Source organism: Cupressus sempervirens, chromosome 8 (assembly GCF_028749045.1).
Source record: "Cupressus sempervirens isolate cs-2001-9-10 chromosome 8, ASM2874904v1, whole genome shotgun sequence".
NCBI lineage: Eukaryota > Viridiplantae > Streptophyta > Pinopsida > Cupressales > Cupressaceae > Cupressus > Cupressus sempervirens.
Window position 1 is genome coordinate 141,630,537 of NC_143125.1, and position 24,304 is coordinate 141,654,840.

Below are 24,304 nucleotides of genomic sequence, written 5' to 3' on the forward strand. Positions count from 1 at the left end.
CAAAATTCTTAAATGACCAAAAATCTAGACTAAATCGATCACACTTCAAGTTTGGGCACTAAAATTGAACAACTATTGACGTGGAGGGCCTCCAGGTGCGTGCTTGAAATCGAATCTCACACATCTTTGTTTTGGGCTTAAAAACAAAATCACACCAACTCTTGAATGCCTTAAATAAAATTAATCGATACTTGACGTGGAGGGCCTCCAGGTGCGCGGGTTTACTTTTTTGTTGACGCTAACTCTTCTTCTTGTATTAATTCTTCGCTCTATTTTTCTTTGTTGGGGCATTTCAAAGTTGGAATTGAACATTGTCTCTTAAACATGAGTGCTTGCAAAGTCTAGATCAGCACACATAAGAGTCAGTAGGTAAAAAGAACAAGCATGTTTTTTAGCCCAAGGTCATCCAAGTCTTCTCTCCCCTTGTCGTCTTTCGAGGCCATCTTAGGTGCATAAGATTAGGATCCAAAACCTTGTTTCTTTTTAGGAGGCCTACTTGGGGATTTCATCACCCTGTGGACGACCTCAACTCCAGCGTTCCAACGGAGTATAAGAACCGGGAGGTGAATCCAAAGACACCTCTCTTGGAGTCAAGATTTTGTCACTCGGGCTAAGCCTCAAGGAACTTTATACCCTTGAGAAGTGAAAGAGGAGAAGTGGGTTACCGCTCCTCTCGGTTGTGTGACATCTTTTTGGTTTCATCTATAGATTTGAGCCTCACGTACCTTGCGTATATCGAGGACTCCCCAGCTATAACAAATTTCATCCTTGTAGAATGCTTCCTAGGATGTTGGTGTGTTTGATGTGCTTGCTCCAAATTTTGTCTGCTTGTTTTTTCATACATTTTGAATGAATGTTTGCCAACTTTGGTCAAAATCTCGAAAAAGAAAAAATCTCCTAGCTCAAGGCATACTTAGCGTAGTCACTGCCTCATCAAAAAATCATCCAAGCTCCCCCACTGCAACCAAATCTATCTAGTTCCTTGCTTTAGAACAATCCAAAATCCAAAGTCTCTCCAAATCATCCCCCCCAGCCAGCTAGCAACCCAATCCAAAATCACACCCAAGCCTTTAGAGAGTTGTTGTCATTCTGCAAGAATTTGCTATCCAATCAATCCGACCAATCCACTAGCCTCACCAAGGTTATCCCTTTGACAGAGCTTTGTCTAGGGTAATCTAGCTTTGTCACTTGTTATCCCTCATCACCTTGAGCTAAAGGTTGGGATCCACAAGTGGTCAATCTTGTGTCATGCCCATAGGATCATTAGTCTATCCTTAAGTTGACATAATCTCCACCAATCCAACGCATAGGAAAGAAAAAATCTCACTTTTTGACAGCATGCCCTTGAAGTCTTCCATCCACAAGAAAGCCAAAAATCTCTAGCCAATCCTCCTTAGGTCTATCATACAGCTTTGACTCTCCGTAGGAAATCCTTCATCAGCTAATCCAAAATTTGCGCTTAATCCAAATCCAACCATGAGCTTCCGTGTTCATCCATATGCAAGATCCCATCCCCATCCGACTCATCATCAAAACATGAAATCCCAAACCTATCATGATGTGTTCGGTCGTATTGTCCTTGCTCCCGCCACCTCCTATTCCAATGATGATGAAAATCTTGTTGACTATGACGGGTATATTGAAAGCCTTAGAAACATTCCCCCAAGCATCCCACAAAATCCATGCATTCTTCCAAACTATCTAGTCATGCCATCTGATATCCCAACTTCTCCTCCATCACACAATCAACCAAGCTTCTAATCTTCCACCCCCATCACACTAGCTATTCATATCAATCCACCTCCACCTCTGACACATGAGTCTCCAAGGAATCTCCTAGAGGAAATACAAGAAAATTCGCCTCCAGCAGTCGATAAGCCATGTCATCTAATCCAACCATGTGAAGTAGTCAGTAATGAAGCTTCCCCATCTATAATATCACCTCTATCTCCCATAGCTATCATCCCCATACCATCCATCAAATTGCTTAAAATCTTCCACTTCCCACAAGCATCAAAATCTCACCATCTGTCAAAATCCTCCAAATCCTATCCACATCACCTCCAAGCATTTCCAAAATCTCCCATAATGACCCTTATGCATCCATCTTCTACTCACCCATCTCCACTATTGAATCTCCCATATATCCATCCACTGCCTTTGAAGAGTCCATCCCTTCACCTCCTATCGCACTATCCACTCCAAACCAATCCTATCAAGATCTTGCCCAAAAGCATGTTGACATCCGCCAAAGCATAAACGAAGATATCATCGTACCGTGTCTTCCATCCATAGTGCAGTCACTATCCCCTCCATCTCCAAAACCTCAAGCCATACCTCCTCTATTGCAGGACATCTTTTCATCCCATTAGCTAAATCAAGATCCTATCCTACCATCTCCTCTGCTCCATGCTTCCATCTCACCACCTATCCAAGCTATTCCACAATCTATAATCTACCCTCTTGGTTCACTTACATTCATCCATGGTGGCCCCCTCTGAGCAGAAGAATTAAGAACAATATCTCCCCATTGCAATACACCTAATGAAGCACTGCTACCATTTTCTGCAAGCAAAAAGTTTCCTCAGCTCGTTCAAATGCTCAATCGATGGCATTATCAAGGTCAAGGTTTAGGACCACAAGAGCAAGGAATCAGAAAGCCTATTATTGCACAAAAAAATCTAGGATTTCATGGTCTTGGATATGTATCCAAAGTCTCACCATCTAAAGATGTTGGTTCACCACACCCCCAAACCAAGCCTATCTCCAAGCCCACCATCCCAGCCTCCCATCACTCTTTCAAGAAATCTTATGTCATCCCCCCTCCACCATCTTTGCAACCCAAAATAACCTACCATATCCCCCCTTCATCCGCTAAATCCATTTTGGGTCCCTATGTCCCAAAATCTACCATCCTCCATCCTCCTATCAGCCATCATAAAAATCCTATTCCATCCATTCCTACGCAAGATCAACAAAGGCACGTATCAGGGCACATCATCCATCATCCCCCTACATGCTCTTCCCTATCCTCTCCATCTCACAAAGCTTCTCCTAACCATCTTCCCAAAGCTTACCACAACAATGTGAATGCCAACTTCAAAATGCATAAAGCTAAAAATCCACATCCTAGGCAATCATATGTCTATTCTAAAAGACATACTCCAAAAAGGCAAAATCCAATCAAAGAATGCCAAACAATGCAAAAGCCTATGAAAAGAAAATCCAAAACCATGTGGATCCCAAAGAAAAAAGTTGAAACCCAATGCATAATGGCATCCCCCATTGCTAATCCCCCATCCAGTGACTCGTGTCCCCCATCTCCTAAGTCCATCTTGGGTGCCTATATTCCCAAGCGCGCTTCCATAAATCCTTCATCAAGCTCGCATCTACCATCTATCCCCCATATGCTCTTTTCACACCCATCCCAACATGTGCCAATGTTGATCCTGCAAGCATCCCCATCTCATGCTCCTTTCCAGCCTTTTCATCCCTCCATCTCCTACCATCAATCCCATCTAATCCAATCTATTGCATAAATCACACATCCGATGTACCAACAGCTAGCAACAAAATTGAACATTCCAATAGCCAGTGAAAAATCCTAAAAAAGCCAAAAAAATAGCTGAAGAAAGCCAAAATAATAGCTGAAGAAAGCCAAAATAATTCCAGCTAAGTCCAAAGTCAAAAAGTCAAAAAAGAAAAAGAAAGTGTCCACTGGTGAAAACTTGGCAATTCAAGCGCCTTGGACAAGTACCATGATGGAAACTTGGCAAACAAGTGTCATGCGTAATCCTGCCATCCCCAGCTTAGCCTATCACCCTCATGCTTTTGGTCATCTCTTGACATCCAAGTCCATCTTCCAATCTATCCACCTATCCTACACCCTCCATCTTCCATCTCACACCATCCACTTATCTCCTGCAGCTTCAGCCAACCATCCCAGCTATCATCCATCTCCCAAGACCCTTCAGCTTTTTCCATCCTAGCTTCAATCCTATCACATCCATCATAAGACCTCCTTCTGCATGTTATCTTCTAATTGGGGGCACTATATTCCTTGGAGATCTTTTCTTGTCCATCCTCCCTTGTCATTGGTATCTAGCTCTAGGCTATCCTCATGCAAACCCAATGTCATCTCTTTATATCCATCATAATCCTAGCTATCTACCATCCTATCCAGCCATCTCATCCTGCTCCTCTAGCTATCCTTGGTCACAAAATCTCTCATCATCATTGGATGCATCCTTGCACATCCATATCTTACGCTATCAACTCATCCTTAGCTTCTGCATCTTGCACCAACTTGAGCCATCTCGCTATCTTATCATCTGGAGTTCCTATACAACTTGTAAATAATCTTGTACCCAACGCTTGTATCATACCTTGTATCATACCTTGTATCATACCTTGTATCATAGCTTGTATATCCAATCTTGTCCAAAAAAACTTGTACATTTGTACCATATCTTGGTCCATCAGCTTGTACATCCTCTTTAGCTTAGTACCATTGTATCTATCCAGTGTTCGTGTCAGTTTGTCCTTGATCAGCATCTTGCACCCATCACACATCTTGGTTAGCTATTCCAATGCATCCTTTAGCTAGATTTCTTGTCACCAAAGTGTTATCTTTCTTAGTTTAGCTTGCCAAATACATCACTCATCCAAATCTGCTAGCTTAGGTGCTCTCTGATAGGTCCTTGCAGGATATAGCTTTCCTCATGTCTGATCTTGGTCCGTTAGTACCTCGTCCTACCCATCTCATTGGCAAACGGTTCTCTTTTGGATTTTCGCTTTCTTTTGATTTGGACTTTTCCCTGTTGGGTCTTGAAATATATTTTCCAAGAAATCTCCTTGTTCCCTCCTCAAGGTTGCCACGATCTTCCATATCATGGTATACTGCGAATGGGGCAATCAGAGCGTAAGGTCTTGATCATGTCTTTTGCTTGTTTTCTTTTCTACTTGTGGGTTACCCAGTGTCGTTTACACACTGCTTCCTCTGGGATTCATGTGTGATACTGGGGCAATCCTTGCGTGTTTGTTTTGAGTCAGTTCGTCAGTCCTCTGGACAGTTGGTGAAAAGGCCTTGATGTTCTTGGTAACCTTGGCAATTAACCAATAGTCTTATAGCAAATCTAGTGCTCAACTACATGGTGGTACTTCTCTTTGAAGTATCCCCCCGCTCAAAAAGCTTCAATGGTTTTCCTTCATCTCCATTATCCCCTATCCATATCCAGCATCCATCTCTCCTACCCCAGCTTATGCATCAGTATCTCTTTGAATCACTCCCCACCTTTAGCTTTAGGGATCCACAATCCTAGTCTTAGGGATCCACCAATCCAAATCAATCCACCAAGCCTCATCTTTCGAGATCCACAATCCTAGTCCTAGGGATCTCCAAAATCCATCTTCTGCCAATCTGACTCTTTGAAATCCTGTTGCATCAGCTTTTTAATCCCCTCATCCATCTCCCCATCCTGGATTCCTTTTATAGCACTTCGCTCCTTCATCCTCTGCAATCCCTAAGAACTTAAGCTTGCTTCCTCTTGTGCCTCTGATTCTCCCTTTATCATTCTCCTGTAGTGAGAGTTTGAGCTAACTAAACCTCTTCTCTTAAGACAATCTATGTCTTCTTGCTCATCTCAAATTCTTGTACTTTTCAAAAAGTTGTCGAGCCTCGCTTTCGCTCCCCGCCGCCTTCTTGAGGGGGCATCTTGCAGTCCATTCTCTCATCTTCTGCTCTAGCCTTGGGCATCTTATTTTCTTATCTTTGATGCCATGCCACTTGCAACATCACATCAAAGAGGGGCAAAATGTAGACACCTAAAAACCTTTAGAAAATAAAGTATTTTTATTTTCTGAAAATTTTTTGATGACATCTTCATTTATTAATTAATTATTTATTTAATTAATTAATTAATTTTTATGCCATTAAATCCCTTTATCTTAATTAAGGAATCCCTCCCAAAAATATTTAAATCTTATTTAAACATTATTTCCTTATTTATTAATTATTTAATTAATAAATTGACCAAAAAATCCAAAATAAATAAAAAAATTATTTTTTGCCCAAAACTTGGCCAATTTCCTTAAGACCACTAACCTCTTCCAAAATTTTCTAATCCTTCTTTAATTTTGATTAAAGGCTAATCCCATCATTTCCTACCCCTAATCCCAACTCAAAATATTTAATTAAGATTAAATATTAATCCTCATGTTTATTAAAAAAGTTTTAATAAATATCTCCTCAACCCAAACCCTTGAAATAAATAAAACTTTATTTATTTCTTAAAACTAATTTATCCTCATCCTAAGAAGTTCTAGACTCTTCTAGAAAGTCTTCATCCTCATCCTAGGAAGTTCTAGACTATTCTAGAAAGTCTTTATCCTCATCCAAAGTCTAGATTCTTCTAGAAGATGTCTTTAAACCTAATCCTAATCCCCTCCTAACCTTGTCACATTCCCCAAAAATGGGTTAAGACTTACTAACCCAAGCCAAAGTTAACAAATATCTCCTCCTTCACCCACCCTCATTAAATGCCATCCACTTGCCTATCCCTAAGCTAATCCTAAACCATCCTAATCCATCCTCTAATCATTTGCACAATCCTAAGCAAGCTTAAAACCTTCCTAATCAAGCCCAAGTTGAAATTCCTCTCATCTCCCTCAAAATATCCCAACCATAAAACTTTATGAAGTCCACTAGGCCATAAATGACTCTTCCAAGCCCTTTTATTGCTCTTACAAGCCATTATGATGGTCTTTATGAAGATTTTATCCCTTGAGCCTCTTTCGTTGACTCATCCTTCCCCTTTCCTCCATCCTCTCACCCTATGACATGTGTCACTCCCTGATTGGCTGTAAAGAAGCACAATCCATGTGCTCTCCTCTCATGCAATCTGAGCCCTCCATGAGCTTTTTCCCATCCTTGCATCTTAGCCCTCAATCCCTCAAGCCTCTTGCCTATAAATTGGATCCTTCCCCTTTTCAAAACAACACAATCCATGAAGTAAAGTCATAATGCCATTTTAAGAAGCCATTTTATATCAAAACCATACACTCACACCCAAATTCCAACTCCATTTGAAGCCCTTTTTGAAGCATAAAGCTTGAGCATACATCCTATCTATTTAGACAAAGCTACTCAACAAGAGAGCTTCTCATTGAGAGAGCCCATTAATGGCTCATATTCTCAATTGAGAGCTCATCTTAGTCTATCTTGAAGTTTATGAATTTTGTTTAGTTTGTAGAAGCTTTATTTAAATTTGGTTTCTATTAGCATACTAACATTGCTCATATACACCATGTAATGTAGATTTGGCTTTAGAACAACTTATAAGACCCATTGTAGCTGATGATGTTGTGGTTTTGAAGCCCCTACTACATCTTATTCCTAGTCACATTTTCCATCATATATGTATGAAGAAATTCTATGACAGCTCAAAATAATAGTCTATGGAATATTACTAAAAGGTAGAATGTATCCTTACCAATTAGCCGTGTGTGCATGTAATAGCTTTCTTAATCTAATAAATTATTGGATTAAAAATCAATCCATCAAAATAAGAAAACATGGGCCTATACAATGTTTTCAAAGAATTTCTTAAATCTTGCTGTCTTAAATCTAAATACTAAATTGAAAGCAAAAAGAAAAATATTATCAAGAAATGTCCATGAACAACCAAGATTTTTGCCCTTCCCATGATGCAAGGATTCAGATGAAGAAATCTGAAAAATTAACCTTAATAGATAGAGGTTCAGATTCCAAATGACTAGATCAAAGTGCAAAAATATTGAATTCATGATGCTCGTGTGTGACCATGTGCCAAAATATTAGATCTCACTCACATAACTAAACTATAGTTCATTAAAGGAATATGTGTATCACCAAATGCAGTTGTTGTTCATTAACATAAAAGAAATTTAAATTTGAAATCACATTATGGATTTTTCATAGAGCAATCAATGTTGAATAAGCAGAATGGCATGTTTCTTCATGAGGTTCCTATCACTGTCGGGTTCCGGTGATACAATTGAAATGGACCAAGTCGCCTGCGGAAAGTTGGGCACCCAACCCAAACAACAAAATAGTTCAAATGACAAAAAAAGCAACAAAATAGTTCAAACCCTAATCACACATAATTTATATTTTTTCCCTGGTAACTACAGAAAATAAAAATGCTAACTAATCCTTCGAGATATCTTTAGGTTAATTTATTTGAGAAGTAGTTTTCCGGCAGTTTGATTATGTAACTATTAATATAGTTTTTCTCAATTGCTCGAACAGTTTTTAGGTTGTATATATTCACTTGTTATTATAATAGATTTTCTATGTGTGTGTGTGCATTTAATTTCATATTCTTTGGGCCTGTTACAATGGTATCAGAGCCAAGTTGTTGGAGAAAAGGAATTTAGATTGAATTGTGATTCCAATGTATTCTTTAATTTCAATCGTTGGAATAGTTCTTTTTGGAAAAGAGAATTATCATGAATGGTTTTGAAAAGTTAAAAATACTCTTATTTTTAATGATTTGTGGGATGATGTTTGTGAAAGAAAAGATAAAAATGAAGAGCCAATGCAGCCTACAGATGGAAAGGAACTGATCTAGAAGGGTAAAGACAAAAAGGCTTATGCTCTCATTGTTGCCTCCATTGCTGAAGAGGTAAGTAGACATATAATCTATTGTAAGAGTGCATTTTCAGCATTAAAGAAACTCAAAGATCTATATGATTCTCATTCAAAACATGAAATCATTCAATTATTAATAAACTTATTCAACTTAGAAATGAAAGATAATGATCCAATGAAGTTAGCCTATGAAATTAGGGCTTTATTTCATGATATTGAAGCCATGGGTGTAAAAGTAGATCTACAACTTACTACTTTTATTAAAGCTCTTTATCCTACCTGTTCACACTATCTTGAATCTCTTCGAGCTAGTGAAAAGATGAAAGATATAACATTTGGAAAACTTGTGGAGAAGATTGCAGAGAGGGAAAAAACATTTGGGAAGAAAGAATCACTTTCAAATGCTAAGACTTTGTGTCTTGCACAAAAACAACAAGGGCAACCATCCAAAGATGAGCGTTCCAGACATGACAATATTAATAGAGGTTGTGGAAGAAGATAGTCTAGAGGTAGAGGGAATAAAAATTATCAAGGTGATAGAAAATATTCTCAGCCACAACACCAACATAGGGATTATCAACAAAAAGAGAGGCAATCTATACAATGCTATAGATGTGGAAAAATGGGTCATAGTACCAATCTTTGTCAAACTCCATGGGAGAAGATTTGTGACAAGAAGGAGAAGCCACTAGATAGAGGTAACCCTCCTGAATCTACACATTATGTTATAACAAATTGTAATGTTGGGACTGAAGAAGTTTTTGGTACTTCAAATTCTAGTTTGAATGATACTTGGAGCCACATGTCACATGACATTTAGAAGAGATTTTTTTGAGACATTCAATGATCAAGTGGATGGGATAGTATATTTTGCTAACAAATCTGAGTTAAAACCTTTAGGAATTAGGTCTATTAGACTTAAATTACCAGGTCTTGCTGATTACATACTTCCTAATGTTCTATATCTTCCACAATTGAAGAGAAATTTAATATCACTTGTGCATATCAAATAACAAGGTCATTCAATACATATGTTTGATGGTATCATTGAGATTAGAAGGGATGATGATCATGTGATTGTAATGACTAGAGTTGAAGATGAAAAATTTTTATATTTGAAAGGTACTTCATCAAGTTGTCAGAATTATGCAAATTTCTCACAGCATGGTGGTAATATTTCTTCCAGCTTGTTATGGCATGCAAGATTTGGTCACATTAACTATGATAATCTCAAAATTATGAAAAAAAATGGAATTCAAGGACTTCCCACTATCCCAAAAAAAATTTCTCAATGTGATGCTTGCATTTTAGGTAAACACAATAAACAACCTTTTCATAATTCTATGTTTAGAGCTTCTAGAAAGATGGGTCTCATTCACTTAGATTTGTGTGGGCCTATGCCTTTTCCATCAACAAATGGAAATAAATACATAATGAATTTTATTGATGACTATACCAGGATGTGTTGGGTTTATTTATTAAAAGAGAAATCTCAAGCTTTTGATACCTTCAAAAATTTCCATTTGTGGATTAAAAATGAGACTCAACTCAATATTGAAACCCTAAGAAGTGATAATGGTGGTGAGTACACTTCTAAAGATTTTGAAAAATATTTGCAGGAAAATGGTATTAAGCATCAGACAACCATTCCTTATAACCCACAACAGAGTGGTGTAGCAGAACGTATGAATCAAACACTCCTGAATATGGTAAGGTCTATGATGTTTTTTAAAAATGTTAAATTAATTTTTTAGGGAGAAGTAGTTCTCTGTTCTATCTACATAAAGAACAGAAGTCCTTTTGCTACACTACAAAGTAAAACTCCCAATGAAATGTGGCATGGCCATTTTCCAAGTGTCAAGCATTTTAAGGTTTTTGGTTGCACATGTTATGCCTTAATTCATGCTCAGTTGAGAAATACATTGGAAGCTAGGAGTAGAAAATGCATTTTTTTGGGATATTCTACTACTTCCAAAGCTTATCGTCTATATGATGAGGAGAATAAAAAAATTATTATTTCTAGAGATGTTATATTTTTTGAATTTGAAAAAGATGCACACAATATTGACAAAAAACTTTCTCATCTTGATAGATTTCAATCAAAAAACTTCTATCATGAATGGGATAATGAACTTCCAACTCTTGAAGGGGGGATTCCCTTTCTAGGTCAATCTTTGGAAGTTACAAAGAATGAAGAACCTGTTGAAAGAGAAGAAAACAGTTCTAAAAAAATTGAAGAATCTGAAATAGTTTGTGAAGAACCTGTTGAAAGAGAAGACAATAGTTCTAAAAAATCAGAAATTATTTTTGAAGAACCTTTTGAAAAAGAATATGAACTAGCTTGTGAAGAATCTAATTCAAAGGTTCCAGCTTGTGAAGAATCTAATTCAAAGGCTCTGGGGTTTGATAAAACATCAGAGCACTCAATTCGTAGATCAATCCGGACCAAGAAAATTCCTAAGGGGTACGAATATTTTGAATTAAATGTTTCTATTGTTGATGAACCTTCTTCATTTCAAGAAGCAACAACAAGTGATGCATGGAGAAGTGCAATGCAAAGAGAGTATGATTCTCTCATAAAAAATAGAACTTGGAGGTTAGTGGATCCTCCAATTGGTGCCAAACCTATTGGCTGTAAGTGGGTATATAAGAACACATATAAAGCTGATGGTTCACTCAAAAAATACAAAGCAAGACTTGTAGCAAAAAGATATGCTCAGAGAGAAGATGTTGACTACACTGGAACTTTTGCTCCTACGACCAAGTGGGGAACTATTTGAGCATTGTTTTCTTTGGTAGCACAAAAATGATGGAATATACATCATATGGATGTTAAAACAACCTTTTGAATGGAGATTTGAAGGAATATGTCTATTGGTATGAAAAATTAACTGAGCACATCCTCAAATTAGACTACAAGAATTTTAGTCTAGATGATGCAACTCTCTTTGTCAAGAAAATTGGTAGATCAATTGTGTATCTAGTTGTATATGTTGATGATCTTCTCATCACAGGCAATAATGATGATTATATAGAATCCATTAAGAGAGAGCTGAAAAAATGTTTTCATATGATTGACTTGGGATTACTTCATTATTACCTAGGTATTGAAATCATTCAAAATCCTAAGTTCATTTTTATTTCTCAAAAAAAATATATTGGAGAGTTATTATATAGATTTTACATGAAAGATTGTAATTATGTTTCCACTCCAATGGAGCAAAATATGAAGATTTCATCTAATGAAGGAAATGCTTTTGAAAATCCAACCAAGTATAGGTAGCTTGTTGGAAGTTTGATTTATCTCACCACTACTCATCTTGACATTACCTTTGCAGTAGGAATTTTGTCCAGATTTATGAATAAACCATGTGAAGGGCATTGGATTGGAACACAACAAGTTTTAAAATATTTAAAAGGAACTCAAACTCTTGGCATAAAATATTCAAAAGTTTCAGACTTCCATCTTACTGGCTATTTTGACTCAAATTTTGATGGTGACAAAGAGAATGGGTTATCTACTTCTAGTTATTTGATGACCCTAGGATCAGCTACTATTACTTGGAGATCAAAGAAACAAACAATACTTGTTGACTCTACAACTGAAGTGAAATATATAGCAGTAGCTCAAGCTACAAAAGATATTGTGTGGCTCAAGACAATTCTTGATGACTTGCAGGAGAAGCAGATAACTTCAACAACTTTATTTGTTGATAATAATTATGCAATACAATTGGCCAAGAATCCTAAATTTCATGATCGAAGCAAGCATATCAATACCAAATATCACTTGATTTGATATCATGTTGAGGCAAAAACTATACAGCTGAAACATTGTGCCACTGAAGAACAAATTGCTAATATTTTTACTAAAGCACTGGGATGTGTTAAATTTGAACAATTTTGAATGCTACTTGGCATGACAAATATCCCTTCAGATTAAGAGGAGAATGCTAACTAATCCTCCGGGAAGTAGTTTTCTGGTAGTTTGATTATGTAACTATTAATATATTTTTTCTCAACTGCCCGAACAATTTTCAGGTTGTATATATTCACTCATCATTATAATAAATTTTCTATGTGTGTGCATTTCATTTCATATTCTTTGGGCCTGTTACAAAAAATATATAAATTCAAAAACTCAAATCCTAGCAAGAAATATTTGTTGGGTTCACAAGAAATTCAAGCTTTTTTAATGAATCCCACTCCAAAAGAAAAAGTAAATATAATGAAAATTACTCTAGGCCCTAAATGAACACAACTGCTGTTAGATCCAAATCTGAAAAACTTCATCAAATAAATTCATATAGAAAAATCACAATTCGCCCATTTGTTATTTTTGTGTATGAATCATGCCATCAAAATTTACTTCTCAGTACATGACAAGAATCCATTTACACCATCAAAATCTCTTTCTTAGCACCTTGGAATGATCGAATGGCGATGGTGTTGGTGGAAAAATATGAGCAGTGTGGAATGCTTCAGCGGTGATGGCGTTGGTGACAAATTCCAAGTTATAGATCGGAAGAAGCTTCCAGAGAAGCTTCTAGAAGACTATTGTTTAGATTTTTTGGTATATTTTGAATTGGAAAAAACATATAACCCCTAGCTAAATTAGTAGTGGCCAATAGAAAAAAAAGGAATAACGGTTATAAAAATATTCTTAAAATAAAGCTGTTTTAAAACTTTAGAACTTAGTTATTTATATTGAAAAAACCTAATTGATTTGAGTCCATCCAAAACATTAGTTCCCTACCCATATAGGTAGGGACTAATAAACAAATTTAATCTAAAATATTTATTCAATCCCCGCCCCAAATTATTACCAGGAAGATATGCCACACTGTGGTTTAAGTTTTGATTTTTTTTCCCTTTAATAACGTTCCCTGCGTCTAATAAACTATTTTTTTCCTTTTGTTTTGCAGTGAAACATACCAATATTTTGATTTTCCATTTTGTGTTCTAGGTTTGAACAATTTTAACACATTTGATGTTAAGGTTTTCTTTCGTTAGCTGCTCTGTATTTGAGTTGGTGTTTTTATTGATAATTTGTATGTTACAAATCAAGTCAAGTAGAAGAGACAAGACCTTGGAGAGATGTTGAATGGTGATAAGATGGTGGAAGCTTTGTACAAGTTGGAATTTTTGGAAAACAAAGCTTCTCAACTCCTTTGCAGGAAGAAACTCACAAAAGAGGATTTGGAGAGGTTCAGGGAACCTAGAAAAAATGATTATTATTTTCAGATGTACTATGATGATATGCCCATCTGGGGCTTTATTGGAAAATATGAGGAGAAAGAAAAAGACAAGGCTCATCTGAATGGCACCAGATATTTACTGTATTGGAATATGCACTTTGAAATCTTGTACAACAATGACCGTTTCATAGCAACAAGTGTTCGCACGGATCCAAGGTTCATAGTTGATATTATTGAGAATAGGAAAGTTGAAGTTGATTTCAATTACTCAGTCAATTGGATGAAGAGTCATACTCCTTATGAACGAAGAATGGATAAATATTCACAGTCATCAATTTTTCCATAGAACAAAAAAATCCACTTTTCTCCATTACCACTTCTTGTGTAACAATTCTTCTTCTGACTAGGATTCTTGCTTCTATCTACGTATGTGTTCTCAAGAACGACTTCATCAAGTAAGAAGTTATAATTTGATTAGGAATTCACTTGTGTAATGTGCATAGAATCCCATGCTATGATCCAGTGAAATTATTTTGAATGTATCATTCTTTTTGTTAAAAGTCAATCCTAAAGTGAGTTTTTGAATCATCTGGCAATCTACTGTTGTTGTTGCTACAAAGGTATTCTCATGATGTGGAGTCTACTGATGAGCAAAGAAAAACATTATGGAAGTACATTCATTGAGATGTCTTCAGATATCCTCAGTACAAGTCTCTGTTTTGTGCTATTCTTAGATCTGGGACTCAGCTTTTTGCTCTGTAAGTAGAATGCAGAGCAATATTCCAGTACTTTGCCCAAAAGAACAAATTCATTCTTCTTGCATTTATATGTTTTGTGCTCTTCTAGATCTTAGAATCAATTTTCTGTTCTGTAAGTATAATATAGATCAATGTTTTTTTTGCCAGTGATGCAGGAGCATCCAAAGGTATAAGGGCAATCCTATGTCACCCAAAAAAATGTACTTAGACTTAGTTTCTATTTCATGTGTTTTCATTTCTAGATACCCATTTGGGTCAAATAAAGGTTCCAACTCTTACAGTTCCACTATCAGCGTTCTAGGTTAGAGTATTTGAACACCTTGGGATGATGTATCTAAAATGAACCTCTAGAGAAGAAATTAGAACATTTTAAGCTCAAATGACCAACTTAATAAAAATTGTAAGCTTCCATAAATAACAACTTTTCCCTGAGATAACCCTTATTGAAAAGATGAAATAGACATATTTTTGGGTGATGTAAGATTTCCCTTACACCCAATATGCTCCTACATCAGACACCCAAGATAATTTGAGAAGTGACACAATGACATCTCAGGTGGTCAAAGGAAAGCAAAGATGGTTAACCTCCTCCCTTGTTAGCCATGATGAATCTTCAATAGGTCATCCTTTCCATTTGACCATATATTCTTCATATGACATGTTTCTTGTGCTTTTGCCAACATAATTGTCTAAAACTCATTCAATCTCCTTTATAGCTGAAATAGTTGCTAGGATACTCCACTGTGCCTTTGTGACCTCATCTTCAACACCTTCTTCATGATACTTTGTCACACGTGGAATGCTAATCACTTGCAAAATATTCAACATATAGGGTAATTCTACAATTGAAGTTGATGAAAGATCAACTCCGTAGCTCCCAAGAATCACCTACATGCAAAGGCCTGTCACAAAAGGGGAGAAGCAAAAGTTATGGAGGTTGTAATTGCCAAATCCATAGATGAGACATTCTTGATGAACAAAAATATAAATTTTTAGTATCAAAAATGAATTTGTTAATTACAAATAGAGATTGACCTTATAAAAGAGATCAAAACCCTAAAAAAGTCTAACCTAGGTTGCATCATAATAATTAATAAAAGAATTAATTATTAGATGTCTAAAGTTTAATTTAAGAAAATTAGAGTTAATAAGAAAATATCTAATTCCTCTAACACCCCCCCTTAAGATAAACTTAGGGAGTGCTAAAAACATAGAAACAACTATTGAAAGTAGATTTGAGTCCCAACAAACAAGGCCTGATGAGGTACCGAAGCATGACCAAATGTTTGAAAAGAGGAGAAAGGGAGAAAACCACATGGGAAAAACCCTACTCCAAAAAGAGATGGAAAACATGTTGAAAGAAACTAGTGAAGGAATGAAGAAGTCTGCAAACTAGGGAATGTCCTAGAAGATAGGAACAAAAGATGATAATGAAGAACACCATTGAAGCATGTAGAAGCTGCAAAGATCTATCAAAAGTAACAGTTGATCTGAAGAACCTCCATTGAAATAGAACTTGACAATGTAGAGAGGATTGTAATTTGCATCGAATTAGGAGGCACACAAAAGGAAAACAACTAAACTTGAAAATACAGATGATATGAAACACCAAAGCCTAAAGAGATGATCAATTGAATCAAGGAAACATGATAAATAACAAAAGAACCCTCGCTAATGTAGACAACGGTGCTGTGATAGACAACTAAAAAAGTGGGCCAAAAGAACTGCATGTCAAGAAACCACAATCAAGATGCACAGAAGAGTACATATGTGTGTATTGAGGTGATCAATCTCAAACACATCATGAGGCTAATGTCATGAAATAGACACTCATTGGACAAAGGAGAATAGAAAACAAAGACAAAACATCAACCCCCCATGGCAGTTTAATCATGAGTAGTGCTTGTATAATAAGATATGATGAATCCCAAGAATACAATAATCTACATGAGCATCCTCAGATGACACTACTCATCAGAAGGAAAAGAAAGACAAAACTACTAAAACAAAAATACAAATGCAATATGGTATTTTATCTCAGTGAATTTGCAAGAATGCATACAATGATGTCTAAATAGACCAGAAGAGACAAAGACTAATACAATAGATAGTACAAGTCATGATGAATCATATGCAACAACAGAATTGATCCTCAGACTTGAAACAACCAAGATATCTACTAGAATGCAAAAATACAAAAGACTAAATAGAATGTGCCTACATCTGAATCTAGAAAACAACCAACATCAATGGAAAGAGATCAAAAAGAGCTTTCCAATGATATAAAGAATTCCCACATTGAAGATTTGATGCTCAAGATATGTCTTTCAGAGTGTAAAATTATATCCCTAACTCTTACATCAAAAAATTCCATCAAAAAAGTACCAAAATTTGAAAAGTAACTATACCATTCTAACGGGCTTGGAACTAGCTTTTCGATGATATCTCATTTGCAAAAAATAGAGTCTGTATGCTCCAGATATGAGCAAAAATGCAAAGGTAGGTCCAAACAAAGCTCGAAGAGGTGACAGGATATATTGATGCAATGCTGACATGGCTCTAATGTTAGCAAGTGACGAGCCCAAATTTGATGGTCAAATGGTTGTCGAGGCAAAAAAAAGCCTAAAAAATGACCCCTATTGGAAAAAGAATATCTGATCGCTGAAAACACTATACTAGACAAAGGATCAATGTCAGAAGAAAAATCCGGTGGCCAAAATCAAGGAGGGGCTAGAATGGCCTGTGTGTGACATATGAAGTCCAAAGAAGAGGTTAGTGGTAAAACTAAGACTACTAGGCAAAGAAAACCTCCACCATTTTTGTAGCCCAAGATGGTCCCTCCATTGTTGAACACTATAGAAGTTCCAAAGGTGGCATTCCCTGTTAGGAATAAGGTGTCTCAACCTTGGATAATTCCTATTCTTATTATTTTTTTTTTTGTAAACATACTTTTTTGCAAATAATGTAATTAAGTGTGAGTGCACAAGTTTAGTTGGCATATTGATGTGCCACTCCACTTGTATGTGTTAGCATTTTGAATTGTGTGTAAGGAGATCATGGATGAAATAGTTATGACAGATTCCCATGATATGTAAGAGCTATCTTTGGAAGATTTGATGATGGGTGAAGACATGAAGACATGTGGCAATTGATCATTGAGTATTGTACACTCGACTCTCCAACTTACGCGCATGATATAACCATTTTTAGGGTTGTAGATAGGGGAGAGAGAAAGTGTATTGTTGGTATGGTACATTGCTACAGGATTGGTCTTCTGTGTCCTGAAAGAACTTGCACTACAAGTGTATTGTAACTTTCTATGTTGAAGATAATACATTGTGAAGGTTTTGGAGGGGTAGGGTTGTTTTACGGAAAGGTTTTTCCCCACTAGCATATCTTTGTGTTTATGCGTTTTCTTTCTCTATTTGTTTTTTGTATTCATGGTTGACTGCAATATTATTATTTAAATAATATCAAATTTAAAATTTTAAGGATTTAATAGGAATTTGCATATTACTTTCCTTAAGGGATTAGTGTAGGAAGTTGTTTTCGCACCTGAGTTTCCTTACATTCCCAAGAGAGAAATACTGCCAAAAAAATAGGAATCCTACTCCAATCACTGTACATTCTCTAGGTGGGTCCATTGCCCTACACACTCAAACTCGAGCAATCAAGGATCGTTCCTCCAAAGCCAATGAAAAGTGGGACCCAAATTTTTTTTCCCCATAACAACGCAAAAACTCCCAATCGAAATCCCTTCTCAATGCAATGATATTGAAGGTTGTAGTGATTGGAGAGCATCACAACAACACCTAATAAACCTGCCAAGAACTTTGTCGAAACTGCTAGAAGGCACGTGGCATGGGGCCCGTGAGACTCCAAATAAGCACCAATCATGGAGCTTTAGGCGCTGGAGGAGCTAACAACACGGGACCTAAGGTGAGAGGCTGAAAATCCCATCGATACAAATAAAAAATGGTTTTTTTGAAATGCACATGTGGTCTAATGAACATCCAATGCAAATCATGTAAATGCCTATGGTTCTATGTCAAAACAAGTTCAGTGACACGAACACTCCTATCGTGTGGTAGACCAAGGACGAAGGAGGGTTGTATTGTAATGCCTCGCTCGAAGATCTTTGGAAAAAGGATAAATATACACCAAGATAATTATTTTTTACAAGTGTAAATGCACATGACATACCACATACGAGGATCACAAAGATCGCAATGGAAGACTAACTAGACATCTCGACACCAATGGATCTCCAAACGCCACTACTTACCAAAATGATTGACTATGAAAGATGCACAACCTTTTGAATTCAAAATGCAATGCCAAGGGATTGAAGAACACGTAAGAGGGTAGCCAAAACACTTCTCAAAAAGTTTGAGTCAAACCAAAAAGTGCCCATTGTCTGCTTGGACAGGTCTTTGCAAAATCTAGGTGATACTTTAAATCAGCCCTGGGAAATACTTTCTAGTATTGTACGACCTTTCTCAAGAAGGGGGGTGACACTTTCACGGTTTGGGTGACACTTCTCAAAAGGGTGTGCGATATTTCAAAAGTATTGTATGGCACATCTTCAAAGGGGGTGTGATACTTAAGAGTATCGCATGGCATTTCTCTAAGAGACGTGCGATACAATCAAGGAATGCATGATAGATCTCTTTTGGGCATGCGACACTTTATAGTGTCCCCTATGTTGACACATGGTTTCCCACGAATACAAAAAAAACTCTAAGGAAAAACTAAAGAGTAAAACAGAGTTCAAAACCTCTACATCGGGGTGTACTGGATCCACAATCAAGGTATAGGCACTCAAACACAAACACTATAAGACAAAATCTGCATCTAACCATCTAACAAGCAGTAAAGGGATAGTAGAGAAGGAAACATCTAAGTGTACTAAAACATTGCAATGAGTTGAAACAACATCACAATGAACTGAAATAACATCGCAATGAATAGAACAACCAAACTAAGTATGCGGTTCCTCCAAACCATAATAGCATCATAAGACCATCATGGCCCCTAGCCATCCCCCTCACATAACATCCCAAACTATGAAATAGATCATCAGTGCTATCTTATGAGGATTCCACTACTAAAATGTGCTATGACATAAGAATAAGGAAATCTAACATGCTAGAAGTAAAGCATAAGATAATCCTACAAAATAGATAACATCATTTATCATATGCCAATCATCATAATAATGAAATGTGTCAATAAGTAACATCATCTAAACATAATATAGAATCATTTCAATGAAAGCATAAATCACAAGAAAGCATACTTCGAAACCTGAAGTACCAAGTGAAAATATCCAATAATTGTTGCACTAGGACAAGAGACCGTCTCTATACACCAGTCCCTAGTAGTATTATAGGTAGCTACACCTCCCAACCACGTGGAACTTGTAGGTCCACTTCCACCATGTTGATGGAGATAATGATCCAACCACAAACACACAAAAGGAAAATGTCCATGGCTAACACTCACGCTAGACAATATGATGACTGAAACCAAAAACATAGACAATGCATAAACTATAGGTCCTAGTCAGACACTCAATGGGTTACTATGTAGGGGTTGACACCATGGAGAGTTGCTTGGCATCCAAAAGCCCAAGCCAGTATTGGTAGCATCAAATTCCCAATGGAAGGCACACAAATCAAGCAACACAGTCCCCAATGAAAGGTGCACAATCCTAACTTTTTAATTATCTTAAGTTTCATTATCAATCACACATTATATTTAGTTATCACTTATATAAAACTTCCTCTACCAACCAGGAAATAGTCACTAGGTTGCAAGATAGAAGTCTCTCCATGTGCTACCCTACCCTACCCATGCTCATCCAATGATGAGTGATTGTAAACATGCATATTTCCAACCCAATCCCAATGATCATAACTTCCAAAAGTACCATGAAAGATCAGGCCTCAAAAGTCACCCAAAAAATGCATGCACACGTGCTTGTGTGTGGTGCACCACCATCATGAAGATCATAACACAAGGACTGGATGAGAACACAAGTAAAATATCACTCACTCAAAAATAAGCTCACGAGGATAGATTCTACACAAATCCTAATGAATAATAAAACCATACATCACGAACTCATTGAATCGGCCTCAATTAAGGAGTATGGATCCTACACAAATCCTAATGATGCAACAAGACCAAACATCATGAACGCACTCAACCAGCCTCAATCTCGGAGTATGGATTCTACATGAATCCTAGTGTCCATGAAACAATAACAAGGGTCCAAAAGAAATAATAACACCAGGTATAAAATCACTCAATCGATCACAAATTTGAGAGTATCGATGCAACACATTCCAATGCAAACATAAAAGTGCAACAATGGTCTGAATGACATCCAAATGGATGATCCATGTCCCTGACCAAACTCATGCTAAGAAAACCTGAGAAAACATGGTGGCACACAAAATGAGGTGAAAACCCCCAAAATTGGAAAACTTTGAAATTAAAACCCATTTGGTCTCTAGGCACAAAAACTCCAAAAATGCAATAAAATTTGGGTTCAGACACCGTATGCAAAAATGACCAGCATAATGGCACAAAACCCCAAATCCCTATCCCAAAAATGCGGAAAGTTTTCATACCCAACCAACTGGCCAGAACCATCAAATAGAAACAGAGGGCAACACTAGTTCTTAGCCTCCTAACAAATGACTACGAAAAATATAAGCTAAAACAAAGTAGAAAAAATAGAATGAGAGAGCCCTACCTTAGCCAAAAGGGGAAAAATGGGAATCTGAACCATAAAATAAAAAACCTTGCAAAAATAGCTAGAAATCGTGGCAATCCAAGGGCTCATCGAGCTGGATCCAATGAGACCAATCTCGCGACAATCCCACGCCTGTAATTCCCACAATAAACAAAACCATGAATCCTCAAGAAGAGGATTTTGGGTTTTACTCTCAAATTTTCTAATTAAAAAATGAGAAGTGAGGAATTAAATTCCTTTTTCAATACTTATTCACTTTTCGAGTGAATAATCGATTATAGAAAATAACCAGCCAAACTAGTTAAACCTCGAATCAACCCAAACAGAAACAACCTATTCCTAGTAATAGGAATTCATCTATGGAAAAGCCACCAAAAATTAAAATAAAATAAATAAAGCTCGAAAACCCCAAAATCATAGAATTTCCTTTAGAACCTTCGTGACAATGCGAACCTCTAAATGCATAGACATACTTACGAGTCTAATCACATAATGCAAACAAGTCCAAATTTAATCAAATCATTGGAAGGTTTAATTTAATCAATTAAAATAAGGATACGTCGACCATACGAGGACACCATTGGTAAAATATGAATAACTGAATCACTAACCCCATATGGCACTACTAGGGATATAAATCCTGCACACTAAACAACACAATCAAGTGCAATTTGCATATAATAACACAATCGAAGTAATAAATGTATTAAATCACCTAATTTAACCATTTATTCAATTATACCAAAATAATCTATTTACATCACTCACGTTTGCATAAAGCATAACAACACAGGAATGAAGTAAACACCCATAACATTAAATCCACCACATAACATAATCAAAGATATGTCCAAATATTGAATAACCCAATATCATCATAAACCACACTGTCATCTCAAAATGACATCATCATGCAATATGATCAATTGAACAACATAGCCATCTAACATCTATGATAATGAAATCAAAGTATAACATCTGACCCTCAAGTCATGTCAAATGTAAAACATAACATGAGTAACAAGTATCTCTCAGTTCAAAATTCCACAAGGTAAATATTCGTAAAACATAACCAATGAATTGAACATGGACAATCCATTTCTAATTATTTAAGCATTTACTAATGGTTGATTACACAACATAAAAAGGTACTTAAAGTACATAAGTGAATGCAGCCATAAACATGACTAACCACTACTATAGGGTCTTAGTCCAGTGTAGCAGGGTAATAGTACATAGTGCAATCTTTGCACACATCTCTGGGTAATCATAGCACAACATCATGATACCACATCGATCCTGGTAACCACTGGGACAAACCTCAGTGAACCATAAATCCAATGACCTCAAGGGTGTAGATCACTCCTGGTCCTAATGACGATCCCTTCTCAAGGAGAGATCAAGGTTGCATCCATTAGGATGATGTAAGGCCCTTCCCTAATACCATTTTATAAACCCTAAATAACATGAATATGGTTAGAACTAGGAAGTGTAAGGAGGTGAGATGCCATGTTTTTGTCTCTCATGCATGGTATGTGAATTATAGACTATTACCATACATCTTATGATAGAATGATGATAAGTAGGTTTTAGGATTTAGGTATGTCATGGTTGGAGTCTTTCTTATTAATATTAGACCTAATATCTTATTAAGACTGATATACATTGTAGTCATTATTGTAATAAGTATCATATTTGAAATTTTATTAGGTTGGTAAGTTAAGACCCTATGGAATAAAGACTCAATATGTTATAACTTAGAAACTATGTCGATGGGTTCATACTATGTTATGATTTATTAGGATAGTTGTTTTAGTTGGCCATTATGAAAAGATGAATTATTGCTTGCCCATGTAAGTACTAATAATAATTATAGACAAAAGTTGTTATCAATTTAGATAAAGGCCTACATGGTAGAGCTTGACATGATGTAAATATAATAAGTCAATTGTCATGCAAGTAATATTGGGTGGATGGGCTACATTGAATAATGATTAAGATGGAGATATAATACATTGATTAACAGATATAACGAGTTTACCTAAGGACTGATTTTGAACCTATGTAGACATACTTATGGAAAGATCCTGCTTTCCTGACATTAGTGATTTTAGAGACATATCTGATTACGATAACGAGATAGTGTTAGTAATTAAACTATATTTAATTGAATCAAAGAATACTAGTTGTGGGGTTACATTTAGTTAGTTTGACCTAAGGTATGCAATCGAAACTAATTTTCAGGTTGGCTAATTTAGCAATATAAATTCAACATTTCATCATTAGGATAGGAAATGGATTATTATGTGATGTGAAATTTTAAATTGATTATGATGACTTATGATTATATGTGATGTGTAGATTTTGATATTTTAATGTTTTGAATAGAATTAAGTAAAGGAATTCCAGTGAATTGTTTAATATGGATTTTGTGAAATTTAAATTCATATGCATTTATGATATGTATTTTATATTACCTCCTTGGACTACTGATGCTCGAGTTTAGCATGCAGGAAGTGGAACCATGGAAATCTTTGGGGGAAACAAGGTCCAAACCTATGTGAACATGATTTAGTCAAGGTGAATCTTTGGAAGATTCAAAAGCCTCGTTGTGATGTGTTTTATTTTGTAAATGTAAGCTTGTATGTGTGTGAAATTTTAATCTCAAATATGCATTAGGGACATGTCATGATGATGTGGGATGTGATTTTATGTGTCACTTGACACTTGTGAATTTTGTGTGTTAATGTCATGTCATCTAGGGTTTGGTCATGGTAGCATATTACCCTAAAACTAAATACCTAGTTACTAATTAAATAAACCCACTTGACAAGGGGTGGGATGGGTCACTATCACAAGGAAATTCGAATTTAGACTTGACCAAGGGTTTGAAGGGTCATTAGGTGGTCCCAAAGTGCCCCTTGTGTGAAAATAAGCTACCCATATGATAGTATAA

At 36.2% G+C, this 24,304-nt stretch overlaps 1 pseudogene; it reads left to right on the top strand.

Annotated features, from left to right (window-relative positions):
• Positions 1–24,304, top strand: part of LOC149541948 (transmembrane 9 superfamily member 2-like) — a 55,228-nt pseudogene that overhangs the window by 19,444 nt on the left and 11,480 nt on the right.